The sequence below is a fragment of the Ascaphus truei genome, unplaced genomic scaffold, assembly GCF_040206685.1.
Source record: "Ascaphus truei isolate aAscTru1 unplaced genomic scaffold, aAscTru1.hap1 HAP1_SCAFFOLD_83, whole genome shotgun sequence".
In the NCBI taxonomy this organism is placed as follows: Eukaryota; Metazoa; Chordata; class Amphibia; order Anura; family Ascaphidae; genus Ascaphus; species Ascaphus truei.
The window spans coordinates 366,955-393,634 of NW_027457167.1; positions in this window are offsets into that span (position 1 = coordinate 366,955).

Below are 26,680 nucleotides of genomic sequence, written 5' to 3' on the forward strand. Positions count from 1 at the left end.
CATAATGTTGTGAGAGTGACATTATGTCTAAGTCCAGCTTTGGTACATTAGAAGCAACTCTGAAACTTAACCTAAGCGTTTTTCGAAGCTACTTTTTGGCTAACTTCTTATAGGAATGTCTAGGAGCTCTGAAAATGAACGTGCGCGTCTTTCACTCTTCCCGAGGGACTTAGAAGAATTTTGTGATATTTTTTATTAAAATGGTGTATAAGGGTATATATATAAATATATTTTATGCACTGTATATGAGCTGGCGATTTCTAAGTCTGTGGTTCCGAGAGGGGGTAACCAGGCTCACTAATAAAGGTCAAGCCACTTGGCTGCCAGAATGCCCTGCTTCAGCACAGACCAGAAAGGCATTGTGATAAGCGTATCCCCGGTATAGTCAGGGGTTAATGGGAGTCGTCCCCGTCCCCCCAGTATACGGCCAGAACCATGGACCCGGTACTTGTGGTTCGGACTGTCTCCAACCAGCCATAATGTTGTGAGAGTGAAATTATGTCTAAGTCCAGCTTTGGTACATTACAAGCAACTCTGAAACTTAACCTAAGCGTTTTTCGAAGCTACTTTTCAGCTAACTTCTTATAGGAAGGTGTCGGAGCTCTGAAAATGAACGTGCGCGTCTTTCACTCTTCCCGAGAGACTTAGAAGAATTTTGTGATATTTTTTATTAAAATGGTGTATAAGGGTATATATATATAAATATATTTTATGCACTGTATATGAGCTGGCGATTTCTAAGTCTGTGGTTCCGAGAGGGGGTAACCAGGCTCACTAATAAAGGTCAAGCCACTTGGCTGCCAGAATGCCCTGCTTCAGCACAGACCAGAAAGGCATTGTGATAAGCGTATCCCCGGTATAGTCAGGAGTTAATGGGAGTCGTCCCCGTCCCCCCAGTATACGGCCAGAACCATGGACCTGGTACTTGTGGTTCGGACTGTCTCCAACCAGCCATAATGTTGTGAGAGTGAAATTATGTCTAAGTCCAGCTTTGGTACATTAGAAGCAACTCTGAAACTTAACCTAAGCGTTTTTCGAAGCTACTTTTTGGCTAACTTCTTATAGGAAGGTCTAGGAGCTCTGAAAATGAACGTGCGCGTCTTTCACTCTTCCCGAGGGACTTAGAAGAATTTTGTGATATTTTTTATTAAAATGGTGTATAAGGGTATATATATAAATATATTTTATGCACTGTATATGAGCTGGCGATTTCTAAGTCTGTGGTTCCGAGAGGGGGTAACCAGGCTCACTAATAAAGGTCAAGCCACTTGGCTGCCAGAATGCCCTGCTTCAGCACAGACCAGAAAGGCATTGTGATAAGCGTATCCCCGGTATAGTCAGGGGTTAATGGGAGTCGTCCCCGTCCCCCCAGTATACGGCCAGAACCATGGACCCGGTACTTGTGGTTCGGACTGTCTCCAACCAGCCATAATGTTGTGAGAGTGAAATTATGTCTAAGTCCAGCTTTGGTACATTACAAGCAACTCTGAAACTTAACCTAAGCGTTTTTCGAAGCTACTTTTTGGCTAACTTCTTATAGGAAGATCTCGGAGCTCTGAAAATGAACGTGCGCGTCTTTCACTCTTCCCGAGAGACTTAGAAGAATTTTGTGATATTTTTTATTAAAATGGTGTATAAGGGTATATATATATAAATATATTTTATGCACTGTATATGAGCTGGCGATTTCTAAGTCTGTGGTTCCGAGAGGGGGTAACCAGGCTCACTAATAAAGGTCAAGCCACTTGGCTGCCAGAATGCCCTGCTTCAGCACAGACCAGAAAGGCATTGTGATAAGCGTATCCCCGGTATAGTCAGGGGTTAATGGGAGTCGTCCCCGTCTCCCCAGTATACGGCCAGAACCATGGACCCGGTACTTGTGGTTCGGACTGTCTCCAACCAGCCATAATGTTGTGAGAGTGAAATTATGTCTAAGTCCAGCTTTGGTACATTAGAAGCAACTCTGAAACTTAACCTAAGCGTTTTTCGAAGCTACTTTTTAGCTAACTTCTTATAGGAAGGTCTAGGAGCTCTGAAAATGAACGTGCGCGTCTTTCACTCTTCCCGAGAGACTTAGAAGAATTTTGTGATATTTTTTATTAAAATGGTGTATAAGGGTATATATATAAATATATTTTATGCACTGTATATGAGCTGGCGATTTCTAAGTCTGTGGTTCCGAGAGGGGGTAACCAGGCTCACTAATAAAGGTCAAGCCACTTGGCTGCCAGAATGCCCTGCTTCAGCACAGACCAGAAAGGCATTGTGATAAGCGTATCCCCGGTATAGTCAGGGGTTAATGGGAGTCGTCCCCGTCCCCCCTGTATACGGCCAAAACCATGGACCCGGTACTTGTGGTTCGGACTGTCTCCAACCAGCCATAATGTTGTGAGAGTGACATTATGTCTAAGTCCAGCTTTGGTACATTAGAAGCAACTCTGAAACTTAACCTAAGCGTTTTTCGAAGCTACTTTTTGGCTAACTTCTTATAGGAAGGTCTAGGAGCTCTGAAAATGAACGTGCGCGTCTTTCACTCTTCCCGAGAGACTTAGAAGAATTTTGTGATATTTTTTTATTAAAATGGTGTATAAGGGTATATATATAAATATATTTTATGCACTGTATATGAGCTGGCGATTTCTAAGTCTGTGGTTCCGAGAGGGGGTAACCAGGCTCACTAATAAAGGTCAAGCCACTTGCCTGCCAGAATGCCCTGCTTCAGCACAGACCAGAAAGGCATTGTGATAAGCGTATCCCCGGTATAGTCAGGGGTTAATGGGAGTCGTCCCCGTCCCCCCAGTATACGGCCAGAACCATGGACCCGGGACTTGTGGTTCGGACTGTCTCCAACCAGCCATAATGTTGTGAGAGTGAAATTATATCTAAGTCCAGCTTTGGTACATTAGAAGCAACTCTGAAACTTAACCTAAGCGTTTTTCGAAGATACTTTTTGGCTAACTTCTAATAGGAAGGTCTAGGAGCTCTGAAAATGAACGTGCGCGTCTTTCACTCTTTCCGAGGGACTTAGAAGAATTTTGTGATATTTTTTATTAAAATGGTGTATAAGGGTATATATATAAATATATTTTATGCACTGTATATGAGCTGGCGATTTCTAAGTCTGTGGTTCCGAGAGGGGGTAACCAGGCTCACTAATAAAGGTCAAGCCACTTGGCTGCCAGAATGCCCTGCTTCAGCACAGACCAGAAAGGCATTGTGATAAGCGTATCCCCGGTATAGTCAGGGGTTAATGGGAGTCGTCCCCGTCCCCCCTGTATACGGCCAAAACCATGGACCCGGTACTTGTGGTTCGGACTGTCTCCAACCAGCCATAATGTTGTGAGAGTGACATTATGTCTAAGTCCAGCTTTGGTACATTAGAAGCAACTCTGAAACTTAACCTAAGCGTTTTTCGAAGCTACTTTTTGGCTAACTTCTTATAGGAAGGTCTAGGAGCTCTGAAAATGAACGTGCGCGTCTTTCACTCTTCCCGAGAGACTTAGAAGAATTTTGTGATATTTTTTTATTAAAATGGTGTATAAGGGTATATATATAAATATATTTTATGCACTGTATATGAGCTGGCGATTTCTAAGTCTGTGGTTCCGAGAGGGGGTAACCAGGCTCACTAATAAAGGTCAAGCCACTTGGCTGCCAGAATGCCCTGCTTCAGCACAGACCAGAAAGGCATTGTGATAAGCGTATCCCCGGTATAGTCAGGGGTTAATGGGAGTCGTCCCCGTCCCCCCAGTATACGGCCAGAACCATGGACCCGGGACTTGTGGTTCGGACTGTCTCCAACCAGCCATAATGTTGTGAGAGTGAAATTATATCTAAGTCCAGCTTTGGTACATTAGAAGCAACTCTGAAACTTAACCTAAGCGTTTTTCGAAGATACTTTTTGGCTAACTTCTAATAGGAAGGTCTAGGAGCTCTGAAAATGAACGTGCGCGTCTTTCACTCTTTCCGAGGGACTTAGAAGAATTTTGTGATATTTTTTATTAAAATGGTGTATAAGGGTATATATATAAATATATTTTATGCACTGTATATGAGCTGGCGATTTCTAAGTCTGTGGTTCCGAGAGGGGGTAACCAGGCTCACTAATAAAGGTCAAGCCACTTGGCTGCCAGAATGCCCTGCTTCAGCACAGACCAGAAAGGCATTGTGATAAGCGTATCCCCGGTATAGTCAGGGGTTAATGGGAGTCGTCCCCGTCTCCCCAGTATACGGCCAGAACCATGGACCCGGTACTTGTGGTTCGGACTGTCTCCAACCAGCCATAATGTTGTGAGAGTGAAATTATGTCTAAGTCCAGCTTTGGTACATTAGAAGCAACTCTGAATCTTAACCTAAGCGTTTTTCGAAGCTACTTTTTGGCTAACTTCTTTTAGGAAGGTCTAGGAGCTCTGAAAATGAACGTGCGCGTCTTTCACTCTTCCCGAGAGACTTAGAAGAATTTTGTGATATTTTTTTATTAAAATGGTGTATAAGGGTATATATATAAATATATTTTATGCACTGTATATGAGCTGGCGATTTCTAAGTCTGTGGTTCCGAGAGGGGGTAACCAGGCTCACTAATAAAGGTCAAGCCACTTGGCTGCCAGAATGCCCTGCTTCAGCACAGACCAGAAAGGCATTGTGATAAGCGTATCCCCGGTATAGTCAGGGGTTAATGGGAGTCGTCCCCGTCTCCCCAGTATACGGCCAGAACCATGGACCCGGTACTTGTGGTTCGGACTGTCTCCAACCAGCCATAATGTTGTGAGAGTGAAATTATGTCTAAGTCCAGCTTTGGTACATTAGAAGCAACTCTGAAACTTAACCTAAGCGTTTTTCGAAGCTACTTTTTAGCTAACTTCTTATAGGAAGGTCTAGGAGCTCTGAAAATGAACGTGCGCGTCTTTCACTCTTCCCGAGAGACTTAGAAGAATTTTGTGATATTTTTTATTAAAATGGTGTATAAGGGTATATATATAAATATATTTTATGCACTGTATATGAGCTGGCGATTTCTAAGTCTGTGGTTCCGAGAGGGGGTAACCAGGCTCACTAATAAAGGTCAAGCCACTTGGCTGCCAGAATGCCCTGCTTCAGCACAGACCAGAAAGGCATTGTGATAAGCGTATCCCCGGTATAGTCAGGGGTTAATGGGAGTCGTCCCCGTCTCCCCAGTATACGGCCAGAACCATGGACCCGGTACTTGTGGTTCGGACTGTCTCCAACCAGCCATAATGTTGTGAGAGTGAAATTATGTCTAAGTCCAGCTTTGGTACATTAGAAGCAACTCTGAAACTTAACCTAAGCGTTTTTCGAAGCTACTTTTTAGCTAACTTCTTATAGGAAGGTCTAGGAGATCTGAAAATGAACGTGCGCGTCTTTCACTCTTCCCGAGAGACTTAGAAGAATTTTGTGATATTTTTTTATTAAAATGGTGTATAAGGGTATATATATAAATATATTTTATGCACTGTATATGAGCTGGCGATTTCTAAGTCTGTGGTTCCGAGAGGGGGTAACCAGGCTCACTAATAAAGGTCAAGCCACTTGGCTGCCAGAATGCCCTGCTTCAGCACAGACCAGAAAGGCATTGTGATAAGCGTATCCCCGGTATAGTCAGGGGTTAATGGGAGTCGTCCCCGTCTCCCCAGTATACGGCCAGAACCATGGACCCGGTACTTGTGGTTCGGACTGTCTCCAACCAGCCATAATGTTGTGAGAGTGAAATTATGTCTAAGTCCAGCTTTGGTACATTAGAAGCAACTCTGAAACTTAACCTAAGCGTTTTTCGAAGCTACTTTTTAGCTAACTTCTTATAGGAAGGTCTAGGAGCTCTGAAAATGAACGTGCGCGTCTTTCACTCTTCCCGAGAGACTTAGAAGAATTTTGTGATATTTTTTATTAAAATGGTGTATAAGGGTATATATATAAATATATTTTATGCACTGTATATGAGCTGGCGATTTCTAAGTCTGTGGTTCCGAGAGGGGGTAACCAGGCTCACTAATAAAGGTCAAACCACTTGGCTGCCAGAATGCCCTGCTTCAGCACAGACCAGAAAGGCATTGTGATAAGCGTATCCCCGGTATAGTCAGGGGTTAATGGGAGTCGTCCCCGTCCCCCCAGTATACGGCCAAAACCATGGACCCGGTACTTGTGGTTCGGACTGTCTCCAACCAGCCATAATGTTGTGAGAGTGACATTATGTCTAAGTCCAGCTTTGGTACATTAGAAGCAACTCTGAAACTTAACCTAAGCGTTTTTCGAAGCTACTTTTTGGCTAACTTCTTATAGGAAGGTCTAGGAGCTCTGAAAATGAACGTGCGCGTCTTTCACTCTTCCCGAGAGACTTAGAAGAATTTTGTGATATTTTTTATTAAAATGGTGTATAAGGGTATATATATAAATATATTTTATGCACTGTATATGAGCTGGCGATTTCTAAGTCTGTGGTTCCGAGAGGGGGTAACCAGGCTCACTAATAAAGGTCAAGCCACTTGGCTGCCAGAATGCCCTGCTTCAGCACAGACCAGAAAGGCATTGTGATAAGCGTATCCCCGGTATAGTCAGGGGTTAATGGGAGTCGTCCCCGTCTCCCCAGTATACGGCCAGAACCATGGACCCGGTACTTGTGGTTCGGACTGTCTCCAACCAGCCATAATGTTGTGAGAGTGAAATTATGTCTAAGTCCAGCTTTGGTACATTAGAAGCAACTCTGAAACTTAACCTAAGCGTTTTTCGAAGCTACTTTTTAGCTAACTTCTTATAGGAAGGTCTAGGAGCTCTGAAAATGAACGTGCGCGTCTTTCACTCTTCCCGAGAGACTTAGAAGAATTTTGTGATATTTTTTATTAAAATGGTGTATAAGGGTATATATATAAATATATTTTATGCACTGTATATGAGCTGGCGATTTCTAAGTCTGTGGTTCCGAGAGGGGGTAACCAGGCTCACTAATAAAGGTCAAGCCACTTGGCTGCCAGAATGCCCTGCTTCAGCACAGACCAGAAAGGCATTGTGATAAGCGTATCCCCGGTATAGTCAGGGGTTAATGGGAGTCGTCCCCGTCCCCCCTGTATACGGCCAAAACCATGGACCCGGTACTTGTGGTTCGGACTGTCTCCAACCAGCCATAATGTTGTGAGAGTGACATTATGTCTAAGTCCAGCTTTGGTACATTAGAAGCAACTCTGAAACTTAACCTAAGCGTTTTTCGAAGCTACGTTTTGGCTAACTTCTTATAGGAAGGTCTAGGAGCTCTGAAAATGAACGTGCGCGTCTTTCACTCTTCCCGAGAGACTTAGAAGAATTTTGTGATATTTTTTTATTAAAATGGTGTATAAGGGTATATATATAAATATATTTTATGCACTGTATATGAGCTGGCGATTTCTAAGTCTGTGGTTCCGAGAGGGGGTAACCAGGCTCACTAATAAAGGTCAAGCCACTTGGCTGCCAGAATGCCCTGCTTCAGCACAGACCAGAAAGGCATTGTGATAAGCGTATCCCCGGTATAGTCAGGGGTTAATGGGAGTCGTCCCCGTCCCCCCAGTATACGGCCAGAACCATGGACCCGGTACTTGTGGTTCGGACTGTCTCCAACCAGCCATAATGTTGTGAGACTGAAATTATATCTAAGTCCAGCTTTGGTACATTAGAAGCAACTCTGAAACTTAACCTAAGCGTTTTTCGAAGATACTTTTTGGCTAACTTCTAATAGGAAGGTCTAGGAGCTCTGAAAATGAACGTGCGCGTCTTTCACTCTTTCCGAGGGACTTAGAAGAATTTTGTGATATTTTTTATTAAAATGGTGTATAAGGGTATATATATAAATATATTTTATGCACTGTATATGAGCTGGCGATTTCTAAGTCTGTGGTTCCGAGAGGGGGTAACCAGGCTCACTAATAAAGGTCAAGCCACTTGGCTGCCAGAATGCCCTGCTTCAGCACAGACCAGAAAGGCATTGTGATAAGCGTATCCCCGGTATAGTCAGGGGTTAATGGGAGTCGTCCCCGTCTCCCCAGTATACGGCCAGAACCATGGACCCGGTACTTGTGGTTCGGACTGTCTCCAACCAGCCATAATGTTGTGAGAGTGAAATTATGTCTAAGTCCAGCTTTGGTACATTAGAAGCAACTCTGAAACTTAACCTAAGCGTTTTTCGAAGCTACTTTTTAGCTAACTTCTTATAGGAAGGTCTAGGAGCTCTGAAAATGAACGTGCGCGTCTTTCACTCTTCCCGAGAGACTTAGAAGAATTTTGTGATATTTTTTTATTAAAATGGTGTATAAGGGTATATATATAAATATATTTTATGCACTGTATATGAGCTGGCGATTTCTAAGTCTGTGGTTCCGAGAGGGGGTAACCAGGCTCACTAATAAAGGTCAAGCCACTTGGCTGCCAGAATGCCCTGCTTCAGCACAGACCAGAAAGGCATTGTGATAAGCGTATCCCCGTTATAGTCAGGGGTTAATGGGAGTCGTCCCCGTCCCCCCAGTATACGGCCAGAACCATGGACCCGGTACTTGTGGTTCGGACTGTCTCCAACCAGCCATAATGTTGTGAGACTGAAATTATATCTAAGTCCAGCTTTGGTACATTAGAAGCAACTCTGAAACTTAACCTAAGCGTTTTTCGAAGCTACTTTTTAGCTAACTTCTTATAGGAAGGTCTAGGAGCTCTGAAAATGAACGTGCGCGTCTTTCACTCTTCCCGAGAGACTTAGAAGAATTTTGTGATATTTTTTATTAAAATGGTGTATAAGGGTATATATATAAATATATTTTATGCACTGTATATGAGCTGGCGATTTCTAAGTCTGTGGTTCCGAGAGGGGGTAACCAGGCTCACTAATAAAGGTCAAGCCACTTGGCTGCCAGAATGCCCTGCTTCAGCACAGACCAGAAAGGCATTGTGATAAGCGTATCCCCGGTATAGTCAGGGGTTAATGGGAGTCGTCCCCGTCCCCCCTGTATACGGCCAAAACCATGGACCCGGTACTTGTGGTTCGGACTGTCTCCAACCAGCCATAATGTTGTGAGAGTGAAATTATATCTAAGTCCAGCTTTGGTACATTAGAAGCAACTCTGAAACTTAACCTAAGCGTTTTTCGAAGATACTTTTTGGCTAACTTCTAATAGGAAGGTCTAGGAGCTCTGAAAATGAACGTGCGCGTCTTTCACTCTTTCCGAGGGACTTAGAAGAATTTTGTGATATTTTTTATTAAAATGGTGTATAAGGGTATATATATAAATATATTTTATGCACTGTATATGAGCTGGCGATTTCTAAGTCTGTGGTTCCGAGAGGGGGTAACCAGGCTCACTAATAAAGGTCAAGCCACTTGGCTGCCAGAATGCCCTGCTTCAGCACAGACCAGAAAGGCATTGTGATAAGCGTATCCCCGGTATAGTCAGGGGTTAATGGGAGTCGTCCCCGTCTCCCCAGTATACGGCCAGAACCATGGACCCGGTACTTGTGGTTCGGACTGTCTCCAACCAGCCATAATGTTGTGAGACTGAAATTATATCTAAGTCCAGCTTTGGTACATTAGAAGCAACTCTGAAACTTAACCTAAGCGTATTTCGAAGCTACTTTTTAGCTAACTTCTTATAGGAAGGTCTAGGAGCTCTGAAAATGAACGTGCGCGTCTTTCACTCTTCCCGAGAGACTTAGAAGAATTTTGTGATATTTTTTATTAAAATGGTGTATAAGGGTATATATATAAATATATTTTATGCACTGTATATGAGCTGGCGATTTCTAAGTCTGTGGTTCCGAGAGGGGGTAACCAGGCTCACTAATAAAGGTCAAGCCACTTGGCTGCCAGAATGCCCTGCTTCAGCACAGACCAGAAAGGCATTGTGATAAGCGTATCCCCGGTATAGTCAGGGGTTAATGGGAGTCGTCCCCGTCCCCCCTGTATACGGCCAAAACCATGGACCCGGTACTTGTGGTTCGGACTGTCTCCAACCAGCCATAATGTTGTGAGAGTGAAATTATATCTAAGTCCAGCTTTGGTACATTAGAAGCAACTCTGAAACTTAACCTAAGCGTTTTTCGAAGATACTTTTTGGCTAACTTCTAATAGGAAGGTCTAGGAGCTCTGAAAATGAACGTGCGCGTCTTTCACTCTTTCCGAGGGACTTAGAAGAATTTTGTGATATTTTTTATTAAAATGGTGTATAAGGGTATATATATAAATATATTTTATGCACTGTATATGAGCTGGCGATTTCTAAGTCTGTGGTTCCGAGAGGGGGTAACCAGGCTCACTAATAAAGGTCAAGCCACTTGGCTGCCAGAATGCCCTGCTTCAGCACAGACCAGAAAGGCATTGTGATAAGCGTATCCCCGGTATAGTCAGGGGTTAATGGGAGTCGTCCCCGTCTCCCCAGTATACGGCCAGAACCATGTACCCGGTACTTGTGGTTCGGACTGTCTCCAACCAGCCATAATGTTGTGAGAGTGACATTATGTCTAAGTCCAGCTTTGGTACATTAGAAGCAACTCTGAAACTTAACCTAAGCGTTTTTCGAAGCTACTTTTTAGCTAACTTCTTATAGGAAGGTCTAGGAGCTCTGAAAATGAACGTGCGCGTCTTTCACTCTTCCCGAGAGACTTAGAAGAATTTTGTGATATTTTTTATTAAAATGGTGTATAAGGGTATATATATAAATATATTTTATGCACTGTATATGAGCTGGCGATTTCTAAGTCTGTGGTTCCGAGAGGGGGTAACCAGGCTCACTAATAAAGGTCAAGCCACTTGGCTGCCAGAATGCCCTGCTTCAGCACAGACCAGAAAGGCATTGTGATAAGCGTATCCCCGGTATAGTCAGGGGTTAATGGGAGTCGTCCCCGTCCCCCATGTATACGGCCAAAACCATGGACCCGGTACTTGTGGTTCGGACTGTCTCCAACCAGCCATAATGTTGTGAGAGTGAAATTATATCTAAGTCCAGCTTTGGTACATTAGAAGCAACTCTGAAACTTAACCTAAGCGTTTTTCGAAGATACTTTTTGGCTAACTTCTAATAGGAAGGTCTAGGAGCTCTGAAAATGAACGTGCGCGTCTTTCACTCTTTCCGAGGGACTTAGAAGAATTTTGTGATATTTTTTATTAAAATGGTGTATAAGGGTATATATATAAATATATTTTATGCACTGTATATGAGCTGGCGATTTCTAAGTCTGTGGTTCCGAGAGGGGGTAACCAGGCTCACTAATAAAGGTCAAGCCACTTGGCTGCCAGAATGCCCTGCTTCAGCACAGACCAGAAAGGCATTGTGATAAGCGTATCCCCGGTATAGTCAGGGGTTAATGGGAGTCGTCCCCGTCCCCCCAGTATACGGCCAGAACCATGGACCCGGTACTTGTGGTTCGGACTGTCTCCAACCAGCCATAATGTTGTGAGAGTGAAATTATGTCTAAGTCCAGCTTTGGTACATTAGAAGCAACTCTGAAACTTAACCTAAGCGTTTTTCGAAGCTACTTTTTGGCTAACTTCTTATAGGAAGGTCTAGGAGCTCTGAAAATGAACGTGCGCGTCTTTCACTCTTCCCGAGAGACTTAGAAGAATTTTGTGATATTTTTTTATTAAAATGGTGTATAAGGGTATATATATAAATATATTTTATGCACTGTATATGAGCTGGCGATTTCTAAGTCTGTGGTTCCGAGAGGGGGTAACCAGGCTCACTAATAAAGGTCAAGCCACTTGGCTGCCAGAATGCCCTGCTTCAGCACAGACCAGAAAGGCATTGTGATAAGCGTATCCCCGGTATAGTCAGGGGTTAATGGGAGTCGTCCCCGTCTCCCCAGTATACGGCCAGAACCATGGACCCGGTACTTGTGGTTCGGACTGTCTCCAACCAGCCATAATGTTGTGAGAGTGAAATTATGTCTAAGTCCAGCTTTGGTACATTAGAAGCAACTCTGAAACTTAACCTAAGCGTTTTTCGAAGCTACTTTTTAGCTAACTTCTTATAGGAAGGTCTAGGAGCTCTGAAAATGAACGTGCGCGTCTTTCACTCTTCCCGAGAGACTTAGAAGAATTTTGTGATATTTTTTATTAAAATGGTGTATAAGGGTATATATATAAATATATTTTATGCACTGTATATGAGCTGGCGATTTCTAAGTCTGTGGTTCCGAGAGGGGGTAACCAGGCTCACTAATAAAGGTCAAGCCACTTGGCTGCCAGAATGCCCTGCTTCAGCACAGACCAGAAAGGCATTGTGATAAGCGTATCCCCGGTATAGTCAGGGGTTAATGGGAGTCGTCCCCGTCCCCCCTGTATACGGCCAAAACCATGGACCCGGTACTTGTGGTTCGGACTGTCTCCAACCAGCCATAATGTTGTGAGAGTGACATTATGTCTAAGTCCAGCTTTGGTACATTAGAAGCAACTCTGAAACTTAACCTAAGCGTTTTTCGAAGCTACTTTTTGGCTAACTTCTTATAGGAAGGTCTAGGAGCTCTGAAAATGAACGTGCGCGTCTTTCACTCTTCCCGAGAGACTTAGAAGAATTTTGTGATATTTTTATATTAAAATGGTGTATAAGGGTATATATATAAATATATTTTATGCACTGTATATGAGCTGGCGATTTCTAAGTCTGTGGTTCCGAGAGGGGGTAACCAGGCTCACTAATAAAGGTCAAGCCACTTGGCTGCCAGAATGCCCTGCTTCAGCACAGACCAGAAAGGCATTGTGATAAGCGTATCCCCGGTATAGTCAGGGGTTAATGGGAGTCGTCCCCGTCCCCCCAGTATACGGCCAGAACCATGGACCCGGTACTTGTGGTTCGGACTGTCTCCAACCAGCCATAATGTTGTGAGACTGAAATTATATCTAAGTCCAGCTTTGGTACATTAGAAGCAACTCTGAAACTTAACCTAAGCGTTTTTCGAAGCTACTTTTTAGCTAACTTCTTATAGGAAGGTCTAGGAGCTCTGAAAATGAACGTGCGCGTCTTTCACTCTTCCCGAGAGACTTAGAAGAATTTTGTGATATTTTTTATTAAAATGGTGTATAAGGGTATATATATAAATATATTTTATGCACTGTATATGAGCTGGCGATTTCTAAGTCTGTGGTTCCGAGAGGGGGTAACCAGGCTCACTAATAAAGGTCAAGCCACTTGGCTGCCAGAATGCCCTGCTTCAGCACAGACCAGAAAGGCATTGTGATAAGCGTATCCCCGGTATAGTCAGGGGTTAATGGGAGTCGTCCCCGTCCCCCCAGTATACGGCCAGAACCATGGACCCGGTACTTGTGGTTCGGACTGTCTCCAACCAGCCATAATGTTGTGAGACTGAAATTATATCTAAGTCCAGCTTTGGTACATTAGAAGCAACTCTGAAACTTAACCTAAGCGTTTTTCGAAGATACTTTTTGGCTAACTTCTAATAGGAAGGTCTAGGAGCTCTGAAAATGAACGTGCGCGTCTTTCACTCTTTCCGAGGGACTTAGAAGAATTTTGTGATATTTTTTATTAAAATGGTGTATAAGGGTATATATATAAATATATTTTATGCACTGTATATGAGCTGGCGATTTCTAAGTCTGTGGTTCCGAGAGGGGGTAACCAGGCTCACTAATAAAGGTCAAGCCACTTGGCTGCCAGAATGCCCTGCTTCAGCACAGACCAGAAAGGCATTGTGATAAGCGTATCCCCGGTATAGTCAGGGGTTAATGGGAGTCGTCCCCGTCCCCCCAGTATACGGCCAGAACCATGGACCCGGTACTTGTGGTTCGGACTGTCTCCAACCAGCCATAATGTTGTGAGAGTGAAATTATATCTAATCCAGCTTTGGTACATTAGAAGCAACTCTGAAACTTAACCTAAGCGTTTTTCGAAGATACTTTTTGGCTAACTTCTAATAGGAAGGTCTAGGAGCTCTGAAAATGAACGTGCGCGTCTTTCACTCTTTCCGAGGGACTTAGAAGAATTTTGTGATATTTTTTATTAAAATGGTGTATAAGGGTATATATATAAATATATTTTATGCACTGTATATGAGCTGGCGATTTCTAAGTCTGTGGTTCCGAGAGGGGGTAACCAGGCTCACTAATAAAGGTCAAGCCACTTGGCTGCCAGAATGCCCTGCTTCAGCACAGACCAGAAAGGCATTGTGATAAGCGTATCCCCGGTATAGTCAGGGGTTAATGGGAGTCGTCCCCGTCTCCCCAGTATACGGCCAGAACCATGGACCCGGTACTTGTGGTTCGGACTGTCTCCAACCAGCCATAATGTTGTGAGAGTGAAATTATGTCTAAGTCCAGCTTTGGTACATTAGAAGCAACTCTGAAACTTAACCTAAGCGTTTTTCGAAGCTACTTTTTAGCTAACTTCTTATAGGAAGGTCTAGGAGCTCTGAAAATGAACGTGCGCGTCTTTCACTCTTCCCGAGAGACTTAGAAGAATTTTGTGATATTTTTTATTAAAATGGTGTATAAGGGTATATATATAAATATATTTTATGCACTGTATATGAGCTGGCGATTTCTAAGTCTGTGGTTCCGAGAGGGGGTAACCAGGCTCACTAATAAAGGTCAAGCCACTTGGCTGCCAGAATGCCCTGCTTCAGCACAGACCAGAAAGGCATTGTGATAAGCGTATCCCCGGTATAGTCAGGGGTTAATGGGAGTCGTCCCCGTCCCCCCTGTATACGGCCAAAACCATGGACCCGGTACTTGTGGTTCGGACTGTCTCCAACCAGCCATAATGTTGTGAGAGTGACATTATGTCTAAGTCCAGCTTTGGTACATTAGAAGCAACTCTGAAACTTAACCTAAGCGTTTTTCGAAGCTACTTTTTGGCTAACTTCTTATAGGAAGGTCTAGGAGCTCTGAAAATGAACGTGCGCGTCTTTCACTCTTCCCGAGAGACTTAGAAGAATTTTGTGATATTTTTTTATTAAAATGGTGTATAAGGGTATATATATAAATATATTTTATGCACTGTATATGAGCTGGCGATTTCTAAGTCTGTGGTTCCGAGAGGGGGTAACCAGGCTCACTAATAAAGGTCAAGCCACTTGGCTGCCAGAATGCCCTGCTTCAGCACAGACCAGAAAGGCATTGTGATAAGCGTATCCCCGGTATAGTCAGGGGTTAATGGGAGTCGTCCCCGTCCCCCCAGTATACGGCCAGAACCATGGACCCGGTACTTGTGGTTCGGACTGTCTCCAACCAGCCATAATGTTGTGAGACTGAAATTATATCTAAGTCCAGCTTTGGTACATTAGAAGCAACTCTGAAACTTAACCTAAGCGTTTTTCGAAGCTACTTTTTAGCTAACTTCTTATAGGAAGGTCTAGGAGCTCTGAAAATGAACGTGCGCGTCTTTCACTCTTCCCGAGAGACTTAGAAGAATTTTGTGATATTTTTTATTAAAATGGTGTATAAGGGTATATATATAAATATATTTTATGCACTGTATATGAGCTGGCGATTTCTAAGTCTGTGGTTCCGAGAGGGGGTAACCAGGCTCACTAATAAAGGTCAAGCCACTTGGCTGCCAGAATGCCCTGCTTCAGCACAGACCAGAAAGGCATTGTGATAAGCGTATCCCCGGTATAGTCAGGGGTTAATGGGAGTCGTCCCCGTCCCCCCTGTATACGGCCAAAACCATGGACCCGGTACTTGTGGTTCGGACTGTCTCCAACCAGCCATAATGTTGTGAGAGTGACATTATGTCTAAGTCCAGCTTTGGTACATTAGAAGCAACTCTGAAACTTAACCTAAGCGTTTTTCGAAGCTACTTTTTGGCTAACTTCTTATAGGAAGGTCTAGGAGCTCTGAAAATGAACGTGCGCGTCTTTCACTCTTCCCGAGAGACTTAGAAGAATTTTGTGATATTTTTATATTAAAATGGTGTATAAGGGTATATATATAAATATATTTTATGCACTGTATATGAGCTGGCGATTTCTAAGTCTGTGGTTCCGAGAGGGGGTAACCAGGCTCACTAATAAAGGTCAAGCCACTTGGCTGCCAGAATGCCCTGCTTCAGCACAGACCAGAAAGGCATTGTGATAAGCGTATCCCCGGTATAGTCAGGGGTTAATGGGAGTCGTCCCCGTCCCCCCAGTATACGGCCAGAACCATGGACCCGGTACTTGTGGTTCGGACTGTCTCCAACCAGCCATAATGTTGTGAGACTGAAATTATATCTAAGTCCAGCTTTGGTACATTAGAAGCAACTCTGAAACTTAACCTAAGCGTTTTTCGAAGCTACTTTTTAGCTAACTTCTTATAGGAAGGTCTAGGAGCTCTGAAAATGAACGTGCGCGTCTTTCACTCTTCCCGAGAGACTTAGAAGAATTTTGTGATATTTTTTATTAAAATGGTGTATAAGGGTATATATATAAATATATTTTATGCACTGTATATGAGCTGGCGATTTCTAAGTCTGTGGTTCCGAGAGGGGGTAACCAGGCTCACTAATAAAGGTCAAGCCACTTGGCTGCCAGAATGCCCTGCTTCAGCACAGACCAGAAAGGCATTGTGATAAGCGTATCCCCGGTATAGTCAGGGGTTAATGGGAGTCGTCCCCGTCCCCCCAGTATACGGCCAGAACCATGGACCCGGTACTTGTGGTTCGGACTGTCTCCAACCAGCCATAATGTTGTGAGACTGAAATTATATCTAAGTCCAGCTTTGGTACATTAGAAGCAACTCTGAAACTTAACCTAAGCGTTTTTCGAAGATACTTTTTGGCTAACTTCTAATAGGAAGGTCTAGGAGCTCTGAAAATGAACGTGCGCGTCTTTCACTCTTTCCGAGGGACTTAGAAGAATTTTGTGATATTTTTTATTAAAATGGTGTATAAGGGTATATATATAAATATATTTTATGCACTGTATATGAGCTGGCGATTTCTAAGTCTGTGGTTCCGAGAGGGGGTAACCAGGCTCACTAATAAAGGTCAAGCCACTTGGCTGCCAGAATGCCCTGCTTCAGCACAGACCAGAAAGGCATTGTGATAAGCGTATCCCCGGTATAGTCAGGGGTTAATGGGAGTCGTCCCCGTCTCCCCAGTATACGGCCAGAACCATGGACCCGGTACTTGTGGTTCGGACTGTCTCCAACCAGCCATAATGTTGTGAGAGTGAAATTATGTCTAAGTCCAGCTTTGGTACATTAGAAGCAACTCTGAAACTTAACCTAAGCGTTTTTCGAAGCTACTTTTTAGCTAACTTCTTATAGGAAGGTCTAGGAGCTCTGAAAATGAACGTGCGCGTCTTTCACTCTTCCCGAGAGACTTAGAAGAATTTTGTGATATTTTTTTATTAAAATGGTGTATAAGGGTATATATATAAATATATTTTATGCACTGTATATGAGCTGGCGATTTCTAAGTCTGTGGTTCCGAGAGGGGGTAACCAGGCTCACTAATAAAGGTCAAGCCACTTGGCTGCCAGAATGCCCTGCTTCAGCACAGACCAGAAAGGCATTGTGATAAGCGTATCCCCGGTATAGTCAGGGGTTAATGGGAGTCGTCCCCGTCCCCCCAGTATACGGCCAGAACCATGGACCCGGTACTTGTGGTTCGGACTGTCTCCAACCAGCCATAATGTTGTGAGACTGAAATTATATCTAAGTCCAGCTTTGGTACATTAGAAGCAACTCTGAAACTTAACCTAAGCGTTTTTCGAAGATACTTTTTGGCTAACTTCTAATAGGAAGGTCTAGGAGCTCTGAAAATGAACGTGCGCGTCTTTCACTCTTTCCGAGGGACTTAGAAGAATTTTGTGATATTTTTTATTAAAATGGTGTATAAGGGTATATATATAAATATATTTTATGCACTGTATATGAGCTGGCGATTTCTAAGTCTGTGGTTCCGAGAGGGGGTAACCAGGCTCACTAATAAAGGTCAAGCCACTTGGCTGCCAGAATGCCCTGCTTCAGCACAGACCAGAAAGGCATTGTGATAAGCGTATCCCCGGTATAGTCAGGGGTTAATGGGAGTCGTCCCCGTCTCCCCAGTATACGGCCAGAACCATGGACCCGGTACTTGTGGTTCGGACTGTCTCCAACCAGCCATAATGTTGTGAGAGTGAAATTATGTCTAAGTCCAGCTTTGGTACATTAGAAGCAACTCTGAAACTTAACCTAAGCGTTTTTCGAAGCTACTTTTTAGCTAACTTCTTATAGGAAGGTCTAGGAGCTCTGAAAATGAACGTGCGCGTCTTTCACTCTTCCCGAGAGACTTAGAAGAATTTTGTGATATTTTTTTATTAAAATGGTGTATAAGGGTATATATATAAATATATTTTATGCACTGTATATGAGCTGGCGATTTCTAAGTCTGTGGTTCCGAGAGGGGGTAACCAGGCTCACTAATAAAGGTCAAGCCACTTGGCTGCCAGAATGCCCTGCTTCAGCACAGACCAGAAAGGCATTGTGATAAGCGTATCCCCGGTATAGTCAGGGGTTAATGGGAGTCGTCCCCGTCCCCCCTGTATACGGCCAAAACCATGGACCCGGTACTTGTGGTTCGGACTGTCTCCAACCAGCCATAATGTTGTGAGAGTGACATTATGTCTAAGTCCAGCTTTGGTACATTAGAAGCAACTCTGAAACTTAACCTAAGCGTTTTTCGAAGCTACTTTTTGGCTAACTTCTTATAGGAAGGTCTAGGAGCTCTGAAAATGAACGTGCGCGTCTTTCACTCTTCCCGAGAGACTTAGAAGAATTTTGTGATATTTTTTTATTAAAATGGTGTATAAGGGTATATATATAAATATATTTTATGCACTGTATATGAGCTGGCGATTTCTAAGTCTGTGGTTCCGAGAGGGGGTAACCAGGCTCACTAATAAAGGTCAAGCCACTTGGCTGCCAGAATGCCCTGCTTCAGCACAGACCAGAAAGGCATTGTGATAAGCGTATCCCCGTTATAGTCAGGGGTTAATGGGAGTCGTCCCCGTCCCCCCAGTATACGGCCAGAACCATGGACCCGGTACTTGTGGTTCGGACTGTCTCCAACCAGCCATAATGTTGTGAGACTGAAATTATATCTAAGTCCAGCTTTGGTACATTAGAAGCAACTCTGAAACTTAACCTAAGCGTTTTTCGAAGCTACTTTTTAGCTAACTTCTTATAGGAAGGTCTAGGAGCTCTGAAAATGAACGTGCGCGTCTTTCACTCTTCCCGAGAGACTTAGAAGAATTTTGTGATATTTTTTATTAAAATGGTGTATAAGGGTATATATATAAATATATTTTATGCACTGTATATGAGCTGGCGATTTCTAAGTCTGTGGTTCCGAGAGGGGGTAACCAGGCTCACTAATAAAGGTCAAGCCACTTGGCTGCCAGAATGCCCTGCTTCAGCACAGACCAGAAAGGCATTGTGATAAGCGTATCCCCGGTATAGTCAGGGGTTAATGGGAGTCGTCCCCGTCTCCCCAGTATACGGCCAGAACCATGGACCCGGTACTTGTGGTTCGGACTGTCTCCAACCAGCCATAATGTTGTGAGAGTGAAATTATGTCTAAGTCCAGCTTTGGTACATTAGAAGCAACTCTGAAACTTAACCTAAGCGTTTTTCGAAGCTACTTTTTAGCTAACTTCTTATAGGAAGGTCTAGGAGCTCTGAAAATGAACGTGCGCGTCTTTCACTCTTCCCGAGAGACTTAGAAGAATTTTGTGATATTTTTTATTAAAATGGTGTATAAGGGTATATATATAAATATATTTTATGCACTGTATATGAGCTGGCGATTTCTAAGTCTGTGGTTCCGAGAGGGGGTAACCAGGCTCACTAATAAAGGTCAAGCCACTTGGCTGCCAGAATGCCCTGCTTCAGCACAGACCAGAAAGGCATTGTGATAAGCGTATCCCCGGTATAGTCAGGGGTTAATGGGAGTCGTCCCCGTCCCCCCTGTATACGGCCAAAACCATGGACCCGGTACTTGTGGTTCGGACTGTCTCCAACCAGCCATAATGTTGTGAGAGTGACATTATGTCTAAGTCCAGCTTTGGTACATTAGAAGCAACTCTGAAACTTAACCTAAGCGTTTTTCGAAGCTACTTTTTGGCTAACTTCTTATAGGAAGGTCTAGGAGCTCTGAAAATGAACGTGCGCGTCTTTCACTCTTCCCGAGAGACTTAGAAGAATTTTGTGATATTTTTTTATTAAAATGGTGTATAAGGGTATATATATAAATATATTTTATGCACTGTATATGAGCTGGCGATTTCTAAGTCTGTGGTTCCGAGAGGGGGTAACCAGGCTCACTAATAAAGGTCAAGCCACTTGGCTGCCAGAATGCCCTGCTTCAGCACAGACCAGAAAGGCATTGTGATAAGCGTATCCCCGGTATAGTCAGGGGTTAATGGGAGTCGTCCCCGTCCCCCCTGTATACGGCCAAAACCATGGACCCGGTACTTGTGGTTCGGACTGTCTCCAACCAGCCATAATGTTGTGAGAGTGAAATTATATCTAAGTCCAGCTTTGGTACATTAGAAGCAACTCTGAAACTTAACCTAAGCGTTTTTCGAAGCTACTTTTTAGCTAACTTCTTATAGGAAGGTCTAGGAGCTCTGAAAATGAACGTGCGCGTCTTTCACTCTTCCCGAGAGACTTAGAAGAATTTTGTGATATTTTTTATTAAAATGGTGTATAAGGGTATATATATAAATATATTTTATGCACTGTATATGAGCTGGCGATTTCTAAGTCTGTGGTTCCGAGAGGGGGTAACCAGGCTCACTAATAAAGGTCAAGCCACTTGGCTGCCAGAATGCCCTGCTTCAGCACAGACCAGAAAGGCATTGTGATAAGCGTATCCCCGGTATAGTCAGGGGTTAATGGGAGTCGTCCCCGTCCCCCCTGTATACGGCCAAAACCATGGACCCGGTACTTGTGGTTCGGACTGTCTCCAACCAGCCATAATGTTGTGAGAGTGAAATTATATCTAAGTCCAGCTTTGGTACATTAGAAGCAACTCTGAAACTTAACCTAAGCGTTTTTCGAAGATACTTTTTGGCTAACTTCTAATAGGAAGGTCTAGGAGCTCTGAAAATGAACGTGCGCGTCTTTCACTCTTTCCGAGGGACTTAGAAGAATTTTGTGATATTTTTTATTAAAATGGTGTATAAGGGTATATATATAAATATATTTTATGCACTGTATATGAGCTGGCGATTTCTAAGTCTGTGGTTCCGAGAGGGGGTAACCAGGCTCACTAATAAAGGTCAAGCCACTTGGCTGCCAGAATGCCCTGCTTCAGCACAGACCAGAAAGGCATTGTGATAAGCGTATCCCCGGTATAGTCAGGGGTTAATGGGAGTCGTCCCCGTCTCCCCAGTATACGGCCAGAACCATGGACCCGGTACTTGTGGTTCGGACTGTCTCCAACCAGCCATAATGTTGTGAGAGTGAAATTATGTCTAAGTCCAGCTTTGGTACATTAGAAGCAACTCTGAAACTTAACCTAAGCGTTTTTCGAAGCTACTTTTTAGCTAACTTCTTATAGGAAGGTCTAGGAGCTCTGAAAATGAACGTGCGCGTCTTTCACTCTTCCCGAGAGACTTAGAAGAATTTTGTGATATTTTTTATTAAAATGGTGTATAAGGGTATATATATAAATATATTTTATGCACTGTATATGAGCTGGCGATTTCTAAGTCTGTGGTTCCGAGAGGGGGTAACCAGGCTCACTAATAAAGGTCAAGCCACTTGGCTGCCAGAATGCCCTGCTTCAGCACAGACCAGAAAGGCATTGTGATAAGCGTATCCCCGGTATAGTCAGGGGTTAATGGGAGTCGTCCCCGTCCCCCCTGTATACGGCCAAAACCATGGACCCGGTACTTGTGGTTCGGACTGTCTCCAACCAGCCATAATGTTGTGAGAGTGACATTATGTCTAAGTCCAGCTTTGGTACATTAGAAGCAACTCTGAAACTTAACCTAAGCGTTTTTCGAAGCTACTTTTTAGCTAACTTCTTATAGGAAGGTCTAGGAGCTCTGAAAATGAACGTGCGCGTCTTTCACTCTTCCCGAGAGACTTAGAAGAATTTTGTGATATTTTTTATTAAAATGGTGTATAAGGGTATATATATAAATATATTTTATGCACTGTATATGAGCTGGCGATTTCTAAGTCTGTGGTTCCGAGAGGGGGTAACCAGGCTCACTAATAAAGGTCAAGCCACTTGGCTGCCAGAATGCCCTGCTTCAGCACAGACCAGAAAGGCATTGTGATAAGCGTATCCCCGGTATAGTCAGGGGTTAATGGGAGTCGTCCCCGTCGCCCCTGTATACGGCCAAAACCATGGACCCGGTACTTGTGGTTCGGACTGTCTCCAACCAGCCATAATGTTGTGAGAGTGACATTATGTCTAAGTCCAGCTTTGGTACATTAGAAGCAACTCTGAAACTTAACCTAAGCGTTTTTCGAAGCTACTTTTTAGCTAACTTCTTATAGGAAGGTCTAGGAGCTCTGAAAATGAACGTGCGCGTCTTTCACTCTTCCCGAGAGACTTAGAAGAATTTTGTGATATTTTTTATTAAAATGGTGTATAAGGGTATATATATAAATATATTTTATGCACTGTATATGAGCTGGCGATTTCTAAGTCTGTGGTTCCGAGAGGGGGTAACCAGGCTCACTAATAAAGGTCAAGCCACTTGGCTGCCAGAATGCCCTGCTTCAGCACAGACCAGAAAGGCATTGTGATAAGCGTATCCCCGGTATAGTCAGGGGTTAATGGGAGTCGTCCCCGTCGCCCCTGTATACGGCCAAAACCATGGACCCGGTACTTGTGGTTCGGACTGTCTCCAACCAGCCATAATGTTGTGAGAGTGACATTATGTCTAAGTCCAGCTTTGGTACATTAGAAGCAACTCTGAAACTTAACCTAAGCGTTTTTCGAAGCTACTTTTTGGCTAACTTCTTATAGGAAGGTCTAGGAGCTCTGAAAATGAACGTGCGCGTCTTTCACTCTTCCCGAGAGACTTAGAAGAATTTTGTGATATTTTTTTATTAAAATGGTGTATAAGGGTATATATATAAATATATTTTATGCACTGTATATGAGCTGGCGATTTCTAAGTCTGTGGTTCCGAGAGGGGGTAACCAGGCTCACTAATAAAGGTCAAGCCACTTGGCTGCCAGAATGCCCTGCTTCAGCACAGACCAGAAAGGCATTGTGATAAGCGTATCCCCGGTATAGTCAGGGGTTAATGGGAGTCGTCCCCGTCCCCCCAGTATACGGCCAGAACCATGGACCCGGTACTTGTGGTTCGGACTGTCTCCAACCAGCCATAATGTTGTGAGACTGAAATTATATCTAAGTCCAGCTTTGGTACATTAGAAGCAACTCTGAAACTTAACCTAAGCGTTTTTCGAAGCTACTTTTTAGCTAACTTCTTATAGGAAGGTCTAGGAGCTCTGAAAATGAACGTGCGCGTCTTTCACTCTTCCCGAGAGACTTAGAAGAATTTTGTGATATTTTTTATTAAAATGGTGTATAAGGGTATATATATAAATATATTTTATGCACTGTATATGAGCTGGCGATTTCTAAGTCTGTGGTTCCGAGAGGGGGTAACCAGGCTCACTAATAAAGGTCAAGCCACTTGGCTGCCAGAATGCCCTGCTTCAGCACAGACCAGAAAGGCATTGTGATAAGCGTATCCCCGGTATAGTCAGGGGTTAATGGGAGTCGTCCCCGTCCCCCCTGTATACGGCCAAAACCATGGACCCGGTACTTGTGGTTCGGACTGTCTCCAACCAGCCATAATGTTGTGAGAGTGAAATTATATCTAAGTCCAGCTTTGGTACATTAGAAGCAACTCTGAAACTTAACCTAAGCGTTTTTCGAAGATACTTTTTGGCTAACTTCTAATAGGAAGGTCTAGGAGCTCTGAAAATGAACGTGCGCGTCTTTCACTCTTTCCGAGGGACTTAGAAGAATTTTGTGATATTTTTTATTAAAATGGTGTATAAGGGTATATATATAAATATATTTTATGCACTGTATATGAGCTGGCGATTTCTAAGTCTGTGGTTCCGAGAGGGGGTAACCAGGCTCACTAATAAAGGTCAAGCCACTTGGCTGCCAGAATGCCCTGCTTCAGCACAGACCAGAAAGGCATTGTGATAAGCGTATCCCCGGTATAGTCAGGGGTTAATGGGAGTCGTCCCCGTCTCCCCAGTATACGGCCAGAACCATGGACCCGGTACTTGTGGTTCGGACTGTCTCCAACCAGCCATAATGTTGTGAGAGTGAAATTATGTCTAAGTCCAGCTTTGGTACATTAGAAGCAACTCTGAAACTTAACCTAAGCGTTTTTCGAAGCTACTTTTTAGCTAACTTCTTATAGGAAGGTCTAGGAGCTCTGAAAATGAACGTGCGCGTCTTTCACTCTTCCCGAGAGACTTAGAAGAATTTTGTGATATTTTTTATTAAAATGGTGTATAAGGGTATATATATAAATATATTTTATGCACTGTATATGAGCTGGCGATTTCTAAGTCTGTGGTTCCGAGAGGGGGTAACCAGGCTCACTAATAAAGGTCAAGCCACTTGGCTGCCAGAATGCCCTGCTTCAGCACAGACCAGAAAGGCATTGTGATAAGCGTATCCCCGGTATAGTCAGGGGTTAATGGGAGTCGTCCCCGTCCCCCCTGTATACGGCCAAAACCATGGACCCGGTACTTGTGGTTCGGACTGTCTCCAACCAGCCATAATGTTGTGAGAGTGACATTATGTCTAAGTCCAGCTTTGGTACATTAGAAGCAACTCTGAAACTTAACCTAAGCGTTTTTCGAAGCTACTTTTTGGCTAACTTCTTATAGGAAGGTCTAGGAGCTCTGAAAATGAACGTGCGCGTCTTTCACTCTTCCCGAGAGACTTAGAAGAATTTTGTGATATTTTTTTATTAAAATGGTGTATAAGGGTATATATATAAATATATTTTATGCACTGTATATGAGCTGGCGATTTCTAAGTCTGTGGTTCCGAGAGGGGGTAACCAGGCTCACTAATAAAGGTCAAGCCACTTGGCTGCCAGAATGCCCTGCTTCAGCACAGACCAGAAAGGCATTGTGATAAGCGTATCCCCGGTATAGTCAGGGGTTAATGGGAGTCGTCCCCGTCCCCCCAGTATACGGCCAGAACCATGGACCCGGTACTTGTGGTTCGGACTGTCTCCAACCAGCCATAATGTTGTGAGACTGAAATTATATCTAAGTCCAGCTTTGGTACATTAGAAGCAACTCTGAAACTTAACCTAAGCGTTTTTCGAAGCTACTTTTTAGCTAACTTCTTATAGGAAGGTCTAGGAGCTCTGAAAATGAACGTGCGCGTCTTTCACTCTTCCCGAGAGACTTAGAAGAATTTTGTGATATTTTTTATTAAAATGGTGTATAAGGGTATATATATAAATATATTTTATGCACTGTATATGAGCTGGCGATTTCTAAGTCTGTGGTTCCGAGAGGGGGTAACCAGGCTCACTAATAAAGGTCAAGCCACTTGGCTGCCAGAATGCCCTGCTTCAGCACAGACCAGAAAGGCATTGTGATAAGCGTATCCCCGGTATAGTCAGGGGTTAATGGGAGTCGTCCCCGTCCCCCCTGTATACGGCCAAAACCATGGACCCGGTACTTGTGGTTCGGACTGTCTCCAACCAGCCATAATGTTGTGAGAGTGAAATTATGTCTAAGTCCAGCTTTGGTACATTAGAAGCAACTCTGAAACTTAACCTAAGCGTTTTTCGAAGCTACTTTTTAGCTAACTTCTTATAGGAAGGTCTAGGAGCTCTGAAAATGAACGTGCGCGTCTTTCACTCTTCCCGAGAGACTTAGAAGAATTTTGTGATATTTTTTATTAAAATGGTGTATAAGGGTATATATATAAATATATTTTATGCACTGTATATGAGCTGGCGATTTCTAAGTCTGTGGTTCCGAGAGGGGGTAACCAGGCTCACTAATAAAGGTCAAGCCACTTGGCTGCCAGAATGCCCTGCTTCAGCACAGACCAGAAAGGCATTGTGATAAGCGTATCCCCGGTATAGTCAGGGGTTAATGGGAGTCGTCCCCGTCCCCCCTGTATACGGCCAAAACCATGGACCCGGTACTTGTGGTTCGGACTGTCTCCAACCAGCCATAATGTTGTGAGAGTGACATTATGTCTAAGTCCAGCTTTGGTACATTAGAAGCAACTCTGAAACTTAACCTAAGCGTTTTTCGAAGCTACTTTTTGGCTAACTTCTTATAGGAAGGTCTAGGAGCTCTGAAAATGAACGTGCGCGTCTTTCACTCTTCCCGAGAGACTTAGAAGAATTTTGTGATATTTTTTTATTAAAATGGTGTATAAGGGTATATATATAAATATATTTTATGCACTGTATATGAGCTGGCGATTTCTAAGTCTGTGGTTCCGAGAGGGGGTAACCAGGCTCACTAATAAAGGTCAAGCCACTTGGCTGCCAGAATGCCCTGCTTCAGCACAGACCAGAAAGGCATTGTGATAAGCGTATCCCCGGTATAGTCAGGGGTTAATGGGAGTCGTCCCCGTCCCCCCAGTATACGGCCAGAACCATGGACCCGGTACTTGTGGTTCGGACTGTCTCCAACCAGCCATAATGTTGTGAGACTGAAATTATATCTAAGTCCAGCTTTGGTACATTAGAAGCAACTC